General features: G+C 36.3%; 1 pseudogene; it reads right to left on the bottom strand.

The window, feature by feature from the left end:
• Positions 1-4540: 4540 nt before the first annotated feature.
• LOC124995128 (uncharacterized) lies at positions 4541-4640 on the bottom strand (annotated as a pseudogene).
• Positions 4641-10954: the final 6314 nt, after the last annotated feature.

The following is a 10954-nucleotide window of genomic DNA, read 5'->3' as shown; positions in this document are numbered from 1 at the left end:
ATATGGAGGACTGGAGATTGGAGGAAGGAAAAGAATACTGCACAGTCATGATACTTGGGTTAATTCTTCAACAAAAAGAAGACTGACGAGAAGTGAAGGAAGAATGCATTTTTGTTGGTGGTGATTTCAACTGCAGAAGCATCAAAGAGAGAGAAGCATTGCATGTTTGAGAAAAGCAAAGTCAAAATAGTTGACTGTTCACTATTTCAGTCAGCCAAGGAAATCCAGAGTTGACTATAACAGTGTTTCTCAAATAGGGTTTTGTGACTCCCTAGGGACTGATACTCTCATTGCAATAGAGCCTGGAGACTCACAAATTCTAATCTCCTTTTCAGTCTCCAAGAGAAATTAGAAGAGATAGAGCCATTTTCCTTTTGTATTTGCCTTCTTATTATATGCTTGTTGATTTTCTCTGGGTTTCAGATATGCTTTCATTTTGGTGGCTATGATAGGACTTAGAGCAGCAAGCTGTCCTGATGTAGACTATCCTATTTTATTGAAAACAGCTACACCAACCGAGTCCTTCATATGAGAAACATGAATGAATCCATGGGAACAACATAATTGCACTATGTCAAGTGGAAGGAGAGCATTTGTAAACATGGATTGTGGAAGAGAGCATTAGCAGCGCTTGGAACCTCCAGCCCCCTGACACAGTTGCTGCCAGCAAGGCTACACATGTAAGACAAACCACAGCAGCATGCAGCTATAAGAAGTCACTCAAGTCCAAAACTGGTCTCCAATTAAAACAAAGGCGCTCCAAGAAACATAAGTTTGAGAAGCACAGTCACAGAAGTCACGGATCTTCTATGCAATTTCTGCAAAATACTTTCTTAGTCTACCATAAGGGGATTAAGAGGGAAGCCCAGGGCCTTACCCCCATCTGAATTTTCAGGAAGTTTACACCACTAGAGTCATGGATCTGTGGTATTAAGGGTTTTCCCTCTGAGGGCTGCTCACCGAGCAAGTCCCAGAATAAATACCAAATTAGATGACTGTAATCCTTGTTGACATGCAAAGTGTGCCAGCCTTACATCTGGCACTCAGTAACACAACATAAATTCTCATATCTGTGAAGAGGATTAATCTGTATTTCCAGCTCATAAAGATGGGTTTAGTCGATATTTTGGCTCTCAGAAAAGAGTTTACCTCACATACTTAAGACAACCAACTTCTGATAGAAAATCCTTTCTCCAAAATAGAAGAGATGGTGGTATTTTATTTCTAAGCATGTTTTATATAAAATAACTTATAACATCCATTCATAGGCAGACTTTTGTTGAACAATCCCCAGTTTCATCAGTACTGAATTGATATATTTGCTTTAAGATGCTTGAGTTTCATTCTGGAAAGAAAAGAGAAGGGTGGGAGAAAGGCTTCTCATATTCAATCTCCCCATAACATTCCCATTTGTATGCTTAATAGTATTTGCAAACAGCATTTCCAAAACCTAAAACTTTCCTATTAATCAGTTCCTTCCATAATCTTGCAAATTCATTCTTCCATTTTCTCAGGCCATAAACCTCTGGAGTCACCCTTGACTGCTCTCTTTCTATTACAACTCATAAATAATTCATCAACTCCTTTTAGCCCTCTCTGGTTTTTTTTTTTTTTTTTTTTTTTTCCTTTTTCTTTCTGGAAATATATGCAGAATCTAGCATTAATCACCTTGTTCTGAGCCACCATTATCCTCATATAAACCATTGAAACCATCTAAGTTGGTTCTCTGCCTTGATACACTTTCCCTACAGTTTTTTGGACACCCTGAAGGTGGAATCATTTTACAACATAGGTCTCATCATATCACACTCACCTTTTGCTCAAAATTATCTGTCTCACTTACAGTAAAATCCAAGTTCTCCTGTGTTCTGTGTCCTCTTGTGCCATCCACTATTGTCCCTTCCACCAATACTTCTTGGGTCACATCATCTGACTCTCTCCTTCAGCTTGTTTGCCGTACCCTATTTACCTTCTTTCTCCAATTTTCTTCCTGTTCCTTAGACATGCCAAGCACTTGCCTACCCCAAGTCCTTAGCATTCTTCTCACTGTCTGGACTATTCTTTGCCGAACTCCCTGACCTCCACATCTAAGGACTTTGCTGATCTTCCCAAATCAAACTGCAATACCTTCCTTTGCCTTTAAGTTCCTTTTCCCTTACTCTGTCTTATTTTTATCTTACCATTTATTATCACTTACAGTATGTATTTTTAAACTTTGTTTCTAAATGCTTTCTTGAATATAAACATTAACATTGAAGGAACTTCATATTGTATATCATTTTTACCAACTACAATAGTACATGTCATGAATACATAATTATGTTTGTTGTATACATGAATAAGTTATTAGTTAAATAAATACCACAAAGAGAATTCTTACATCGATTAAAGTTTTAATAGACTATGCTTCTCTAGTGCAACAGAGACTTGTGAAGTATAAAGAAGATTAAAAAGGTAGGCTGACACAGGAATATTATAATGCTTCTTGTGATATTGTCATTAGAAACATCTATGAGTCTCTGAGTATACTTCAGTAAGTGTAAGAAGCACATAGTCTTTTATACAACCTAAAGATAACCACTTGCCTAATTATTAAAGAAATAAACATTTAATTAGTGAATTTTGAAAATAATGTTGCTTCTATTTGAATTATTTTTTTAATAGAAGTTTACCAAATGAGAATGAAGACAGGCAAATCACAGTCTGACACTACACATGAGAAAGGAAAACTACATCTTTGCCTTAAAATTATTTTAGCTGGTTAAGGTGAAAAATCTTAAAGTACATGAAATAATTGAGAAACAACATATCTGAATATCATAATGAAATATTAAGCCAATAAATTCTAAATGGTTTATTCTGAGCCCATCAAGTCAAAATGCAAATTGTAGAGCAGTCTGTGAGAGTGATTCAGAACAGGGGGGAAAACCAAGTGTGAATCCATTGAATCATCACTTCTGAGCACTTACTATGGATCAGACAATATTCTAGGCACTAGGGAAAAGTCCAGCAGTGGTGATATTAGAAAAAAAAGAAAAAGAAAAGAGATATGCATATGAATAGCTTTGTTTAAACTAATATAGATAAAATCTCATGCTTACGCATTATTTTGATTGAAATTTATTTTTTCTAAACCTGATTTAAGCTATTTTAAAGAGCTGTTTTTAGGCTATTTTTGAGGAAAAGTCGTAGGAGCTCATCTGCTGTCAAGTTTATATTCAATTATATCTTAGGGAAATTACCATTTTAAAGATTGGATGGAAAGTCATATTTAATCTTGTTTAAATGAAAACTCATATATGCTAACTTTTTATGTGAAGTCCTACTCTTTAAATTGAATTTGGTTAATTTAATGGAAAAGCAATTTTACATTTTTTTAAAAAAAGTGAATGTGTGTAATCCTGTATTAAAATTGCATTTCTATCAGATTTTGTTTGATATAAACTTACATTTGCAATTAGTTTTCATTAAAAGTTAAGCTATCCAGTCTTATTTTGAGAATGCTGCAGTGTTTAAGCCAGTTTAGTTGAAAAAATTATATTTCCTAAAATCATAAGCTTCATTTAAGAAAACTTGTATATCCAAGTCAGTTATAATTAGTCTGTTATATTAAGATCAAACCAGGCCAGTTTTAATTAGTCAGTTATGTTAAGGTGGTTTAGATCACAAACCATATTTAAAAAAAAATGAAAAACATTTCTAATAAAAATTTTAGGTTTTTCTCTATTTCAGGAAAATAAGTATTTAATCCATTTTTATTGTAATCTATGTTCTCAGGCTCCTTATATTAGATTGACTGTATCTTTGCCTATTTGATGAAATTTACTTTATTTCTAAGGTATGTTTAACCAAATTTGATGAATGATCATATATGGATGGAGAAGGATAGGAAGAAGTGAATTTATGATTCTAAGTAAAATAATTGTTCTTATTAAAAATGTAAATCTTAGTGTCATAAATGATATAGAATCATATTATTATAATGTTTTAGTTAGCTTTTTGTTGCTGTGTCCAAAATACCTGACAACAATTTAGAGGTGGAAAAGTTTATGTTGGCCTCATGGTTTCAGAGCCCTACTTTTGTATTTTATTTAGAGGTGGGGTCTCACTGAGTTGCTTAGCACCTTGCTTTTGCTGAGGCTGGCTTTGAACTCGCAATCTTTTTACCTCAGCCTCCGGAGCCTCTGGGATTGCAGGAGTGTGCCACCACGCAGAGCTCAGCCTCAGATTTTTAACTGTGTGAATGTCTTCATCAGAGCATCTGGGAACAGCCCTTGGAATCCTGAGATAGCAATGTGTTAAAATGATCTCATTATCGCCTAAAACTCCTATTTATTTTAATTATTTATTATTATTATTGTTATTATTTATCTTCCTCCATCACTACCACTACCTCCATTTGGTGAGTAATAAGTGGATGTTTGTCCCTTTCTTTACTTTTCTGCTGAATATCTATCTGTAGGGCACGTTCTTAGTACTTATAAACAGGATTTTTCACCCCTGCTTTCTATTTTTTTCTTAAACTTATCTCATTATGTTCTAGTAGGAAATGTACCTATAAGATGTTAAGTAGCGCAGGGGCCATGCTAATCTTCTCTGTATCATTCCAATTTTAGTATATGTGCTGCCAAAGCGAGCACAAGAATGGAGGAAGGAGGGACTGTATGGAGGGAGGGGAGGGATGGGAGGGTGGGGGAAAAGGAGAGAATGGCGGAATGAATCGAACACCATTGCCCTGTGTAAATGTATGATTGCACAGATGGTATGCCTTTACTTCATGTACAAACAGAGAAACAAGATGTACCCCATTTGTTTACAATAAAAAATAAATAAATAAAGATGTTAAGTAGCAAAAGTTCAAAAAAAAACATATCTTACTTACTATAGCCAGAATGATTTTTATATAGTGTGACTATGGCTATCAGAAACTTTTTCATACCATTCTCCAAGCAAGACGCCCACTACACCAAATTGGACTCATTATCTTTCTTATCTTTCTCCAACAACTAGTTCTTCCTCTTGAATTCTTTACTTTATGTGACAACATCCCCAGTAGATTATAGGCTATGTGTCTGTTCTGTTCCTTGATGTATTCTTTGTGGAGAACAGTGACAGAGGATGGGAGAGCAGTGACTGAGATTGTGGATCTCTGATGACCTCATGGCTGTGGCATGCCTGGTGCCTGGGAAGGTTTCTGTGCAAGGACACAGGATGCTTAGCTGCTGTGGCAATGCCCTGCATGAGGAGGCTCTGTTGAAGAGTCCTATGAGCTCTGACCTTGATCTCCGGCACATAGCTCTGGGAATAGAGGAATTCTTGTGCTAGACAACCACAACGTTTTACCAGCTCTGCTACTCCAGTTCCTGCTGGTTTTATAGTAACTGTTTTTTGGTATTGGAGATTGAACTCATGGGCACTCGACCACTGAGCCACATCCCCAGACCTATTTTATATTTTATTTAGAGACAGAGTCTCACTGAGTTACTTAGTGCCTCGCCATTGCTGACACTAGCTTTGAACTTGCAATCCTCCTGCCTCAGCCTCCCAAGCTGCTGGGATTACAGACATGCACCACAGGACCCAATCACAGTAACTTTTAACAATGGACTTTCTTGAGAGCTACACAAAGCTCCTAACATTGCACTTTGTAACTTTGGGTTGCAACCTTGGCAAAGCTACATAGATGTCCTAGTTTCTATAACTTTCGGAATACAAAGAATGCTTGCTTAGTCTTTGACCTGATAATGAGACATATATAACTAAAGATTGCTGATGTGACTCTTTAGATCGGCATCTCTATTAGAGAGTAGAACTCCACTTGATCCTAGTTTAATCTTCAAGAACTGTGTTCTTGAGTCTTTATTTTTCTAATCCCTCTTTGCCCCTTGCCAGAACCGTGAGTTTGGCTGCACTGGTCATGGCAATTCTTGACTCCTACAATGATGCCTATCATCCAATATGAACTAAGTAAGTATTTTTTGAATAAATAAGTGAATAAGACCATCTTACATCTCAAATCATAACCACTGAGTTTTGTATATTTACTACCAAAATATTTCTACTTTCTCCTCTCTATGCCTTCTATCAGTAGTTTGCTCAACTCTTATTTACTTCCTGCCTGGGGTATGTGCCCACAACCTTATCACAAATGGATGCTTTATGTAATAAAGTAGATAGAACCATGACACTTCCATCTAGAATCAACCCAACAGCAGTTCCTGGGATAAAGTCCCGGATCTTTAGCATCAACACATCCCGTGATCCAGCCTAAGTCTATTTTTTGCAGCAGCATATTTTGTTGCTTTAACCTTATAATCTGCCTTTTTAAATGTGTAGTCTTCTTCTATGCATTCTCTACCCTAGGGATAATAGGAGGCAGATAGATGTGAGTGGTGGGAACAGAACATGAGGTAAAGGGAACAATTCAACAAAATGAGTCTACTGTACTGAACCCCCACATGCTTTCTTTCCAAGAAGCAATTTACCTACATCCCTGCCTGGCTTAAGTGGGTAGGATATGTCACATTACTTAGCAAACTACTTGTTATCCGCAGGAGTAATGCAGGATCAAAATAACATCTATAAGAGACACCCAAGTTACTTTGAGCGGGGGTGGATTTGGGACTCTATCCATAGACCAGATCCCAGAAGTCAGAGATGAGGATAATTCCTCTTACTCATAAAACCTGTAAAAATGTATGGTTGAGAATCCAATTACAGCTGACCAGCATGAATCAAGATGACCTAGAGTTGTCATTGGCAGGGGACTTGAAAGTCTAATGTCATCTGCTGTCACTCAAAAGTCAAGAGGTGGACCTAACTGGGACTCTCTGGAAACTTCTCTGTGATCCCCAATAAAACTGGAGTGCTTTAGAGGTGCACTGTCTCCTCTCTGAGAGAATCCACTCTCTCCCTTGAGAATATTGCCCTTTCCCTTTTCCTATCCCTTCAATAAACTTGCCTGTTACTCTGAGCAACATGTCTAAAATCTTTTTGAATCAATCATAAAATGTTGGGTTTAAAAGTGTGTGTGTGTGTGTGTGTGGGAGGGTCTTCACTTTGTCTTGGTTTCCCAGAGAGTCCCAATCCAGTAACACTATCAGGTCCCCTCCCATATTGTGAGAGTTCTATCTCTTCTTATTTAAATAAATCCTGCTCCACTCACTCTTTGCTTTTGTTATTGCCCATGGATTTTATTCTTCAGATTTGTGAGACAAGCACCCAGAAGGAAATTGGTGAGGGCTGCAGCCCGCACAACCCCATACACTAGTGGAAGCAGGGAATCGAATTTCATCAAAATTCCAGTTTCAGGTGACCAACTGTCCCAATTTGTCCAGGACTGAGGGTGGATGGGATACAGATTTTTCAGTGCTAAATTGGGAAAATTGGGGAAAATCAAGACTACTCTAAAATAGGTGGTTCTATAACTTTGTGCCTTTATGCCACAAGTCACCTCTTCCGGGAATTCTGTTTCTTTCCCCTTTGTCTGTCAAGACTTACTGATGCTTTAAAATCACCCCAGGCACCACTTTCATAAGTACCCTGCATGGACCCCCAACCAGGATGCCCAGGTGATGACTTCTTCACACACAAAATTACTTTGAATTCCTGGAAACTCCTGAAATGCTTGATTTGTATTAAACAATTTTCTCAATGTGTTTTCAATGAGTCAATTGCCTGCCAACAGAATATATTCTAAAATACATAGTTTGACTTTAAATACCCTCTATGAGTAAGTACTATCCTTAATCTATTAATTCATTTCAATTCAGTTCCCTTAGTTTCAATGTAATCAAACAACTTAACCAAGATTTATTGGGTGCCTGCAAATTTCAAGGCTTAGTTCTCTTCCTTATTACTTTCTATAATTAACTTATTTCCTGTTGAACCATTTTTCAAATGTGTCATTGTCTCTTTGTTTGAACTTGCAAGAACATTCCTCAAAATATATTTATCTGCATCTCTACCTCTTCAAATCCATCATATCTGCTAAGACACACACTGACAGCAACTTCCACCAGGAAGACGATTGGATGATCAATCTAAAGCAATCTCTTTATCTTTGGCCTGTAATTGCACCTCCCTGAGGACTTTCTTGCATTCTTTGATACCTTTTGAGTCACAGTACATTATTTGTAGTCTTTATCACTTCTTCCTTATTAGATAAGCACTAATCTCTGTATCTTTTTCATTATCTAATTCAATACTTTGTGCATTTATCGAACTGAATATTAATTTGTGTTCTAAGGTGATAAGAATGTGGCATCGTCTTTGAAATCCAAATAGGCAGTGGAAATGTCTATGCCCAATGAACATTAAATTATTGTGCTATGGACCATCTGGTGAGAAGTAGGCAGATTCAAAAGCATTGAACTTATTCTTCTGGGTTTGCATTAGAAAATTTCTGCTATAGATCACAAAATATAATTGTAGCCATCTTTACCTTTTTCATTTCAAAGATTGAATTATACAGGAAGAACACTTTTTGGTTATTTAGCAACTATAAGTCAAAAGCTTTCTTTGAATTTAAATTGTCTAAGCTTATTAAGTTCCTTTATCCTCTTTTATAAATCATTGCCATGGAAACAGCATTTCAGACATTTTTTTCTTTTCCTTAATGTCACATCTGCTATCCTGCTATATATAACATTATATTCATGCAAAAAATACAGATATTTTTACTCTTATGAAAAATCAAAGTTAATATAATGTGAGTATACTATCTTTTATAGTAGTGTGAACATTCAGAAAATAATAGACACTCTTGATTTTAAAATATTTAAGGTGGGTAACTGACAATATGAAAAAGCGAATGAGTTTTGTTTAACTTTAAATGTTATTTTCATGTTTTCAACACATTTCCACATAATTCTGTTATTCTGAAGTGTCCTGTGAACTTATACTTGCCTTTTAGATTTACTCATGTAAATAATTGCCTCTTCAAGTCCTGTCAGTTCTGTTGAGGGCCCTCACTCTTCCTTGAGTTACTAGATTAGCCTTTGTACTTTTTACCCACACAACGAGATGACAGAATTCATCCTTTCACCCTTTTCTTGCCATATAATTATGTCCTTAATCCCTTTCATAAAGACATTGACATAGTTGTTTATTTTCCTTCCAGACAAAGAGTATGTTATCACCACCAGGTAAAATGCAGAGAAGACAGCATTTTATTCTAATAGAATCCTGACTAATAGAAGTTGTGTTGAAATATGAGTTTTCACCATTCAGAGGAATCAGCAAGGATTAGAACCTGCAGGGCCTTTTCTTCAAAATCAGTTATGTGACAAACAGCACAGACTCATATTTTCAACCTGGGCCAGCATCTCTGTTATTAGTAAATATCCTACTTCTTACCTGGCGTCTGCCCTGGAGTGAATCTTCTGGAATGTGAGCATTGCCTCCTTCCCCTCCATTCATCCTTAACAGCAGGGTCAGTGTGGTCATAAATATTTTAGAAACATCTTTGTATATAAATAAGGTCAGATTTAACTATCACTTCTACAAACAGACTTTCTAAGTCAACAAAATTAACTTAATTATCAAATTTATTGCTTAACAAACATTCTCTGAACTCTTTCCGGGGAGAGAGTCCCTGTGCTAAGAAAACTTAATATTGACTAGGTTTACAGAGTTTTCAGCATCATGGGTTTACAAGATGGAGTGAAATAGTACAATAAATCAAAAACTGAGAAACATCATAAAGATATGCAAAAAAACTCTAGAGAATCAGTGTCTCACTTCTGACTGGGAGATCATGGATAGCAGAGGGAAGACACTGCAGTAGGGCAAGGCACAAGCCTGAGACTTGAAAGGACATTGATGCCAATTACAGACAGGATGAGTCAGGAGGAATTTATGGTTAAGGGAACATTCTTTCAGAAGTCCTGTTAGGCATACTAGGTTTGATCTGTTAATGAAACATCTGGGGAGATCTCTCCAGCCTGTGTGTGTAAAAGCAAAGCTAGAGCCCAAGGAAGAGAGTAGGAAAATGCAGGGAAAAAGGATGAGAAATACCAACAGATGGTTGAACCTGTAGAGACCACTGGATCTTGAAAGAAGATGGCAACTTCAAGACCTGTAAGAAGACAGCATCCCGGTTGTTGAGGACAACATGCTGACAGACAAAACGAAGGATTGGGCCTCCTGACAGCAAAGAGAAGGGGAAGAAATCAGATTTGCCACAGGGCAATGAAAATATGCACAGGACTGTAGTTTAAGTGAAGGAACAAGTACACAGTGCTGAGAATCATTTGAAAATAATTTGATAAAAAGAGAAAAATGTACTAGTGGCAGAATTTAGAAGACTACAACTTCAAGTTCATAAGCTTCAAGACACAACTATAAGATTATAGCCATACAATTTTTTTTTCTTTTTTAAATTTCTGATTTCTCTTCTGGCTGAATATGTAAGTATGGTTTAGTAATAAATTTTTTGTGTGATCTATACCATTCTTGCACGTTTTTTTTTTTTTTCCACAAGGGTACATCTTTCTTTGTCTCCTATGAGGGCATATTCTTAAGAGGATCAAAACAGATAATAATTGCTGAGCAATGACTACACAGAAAGGTAAGACTTCCAAAGATGTCAAATATAGGAAATTTTAATGTGGCCTCAACTAGTTACCTGGGTCATAGAACCAGTTCTAATGCCTTACTGAATATGACAGTTCTCTACAGCCAAGTCTTTTTTTTTTTTTTTAATTAAATTTTTTTTTTTATTTTTACAGAATGCATTTTGATTCAGTGTGCACAAATGGGATACAACTTTTCATTTCTATGGTTGTACACAATGTGGATTCACACCATTTAGGTAATCATACACATACATAGGGAAATACTGTGTTTCATTCTACTCTTTCCGTCCCCTACCCCCCTCGTTATATATTGTCATCCACTTATCAGTTTTTAGTTGTAGATGGACACAATACCTTTATTTTATTTATTTATTTGT

The sequence above is a fragment of the Sciurus carolinensis genome, chromosome 10, assembly GCF_902686445.1.
Source record: "Sciurus carolinensis chromosome 10, mSciCar1.2, whole genome shotgun sequence".
Lineage (NCBI taxonomy): Eukaryota > Metazoa > Chordata > Mammalia > Rodentia > Sciuridae > Sciurus > Sciurus carolinensis.
Note: the sequence above shows the minus strand (reverse complement) of the source record. Positions and strands in the feature narration are given on the sequence as shown.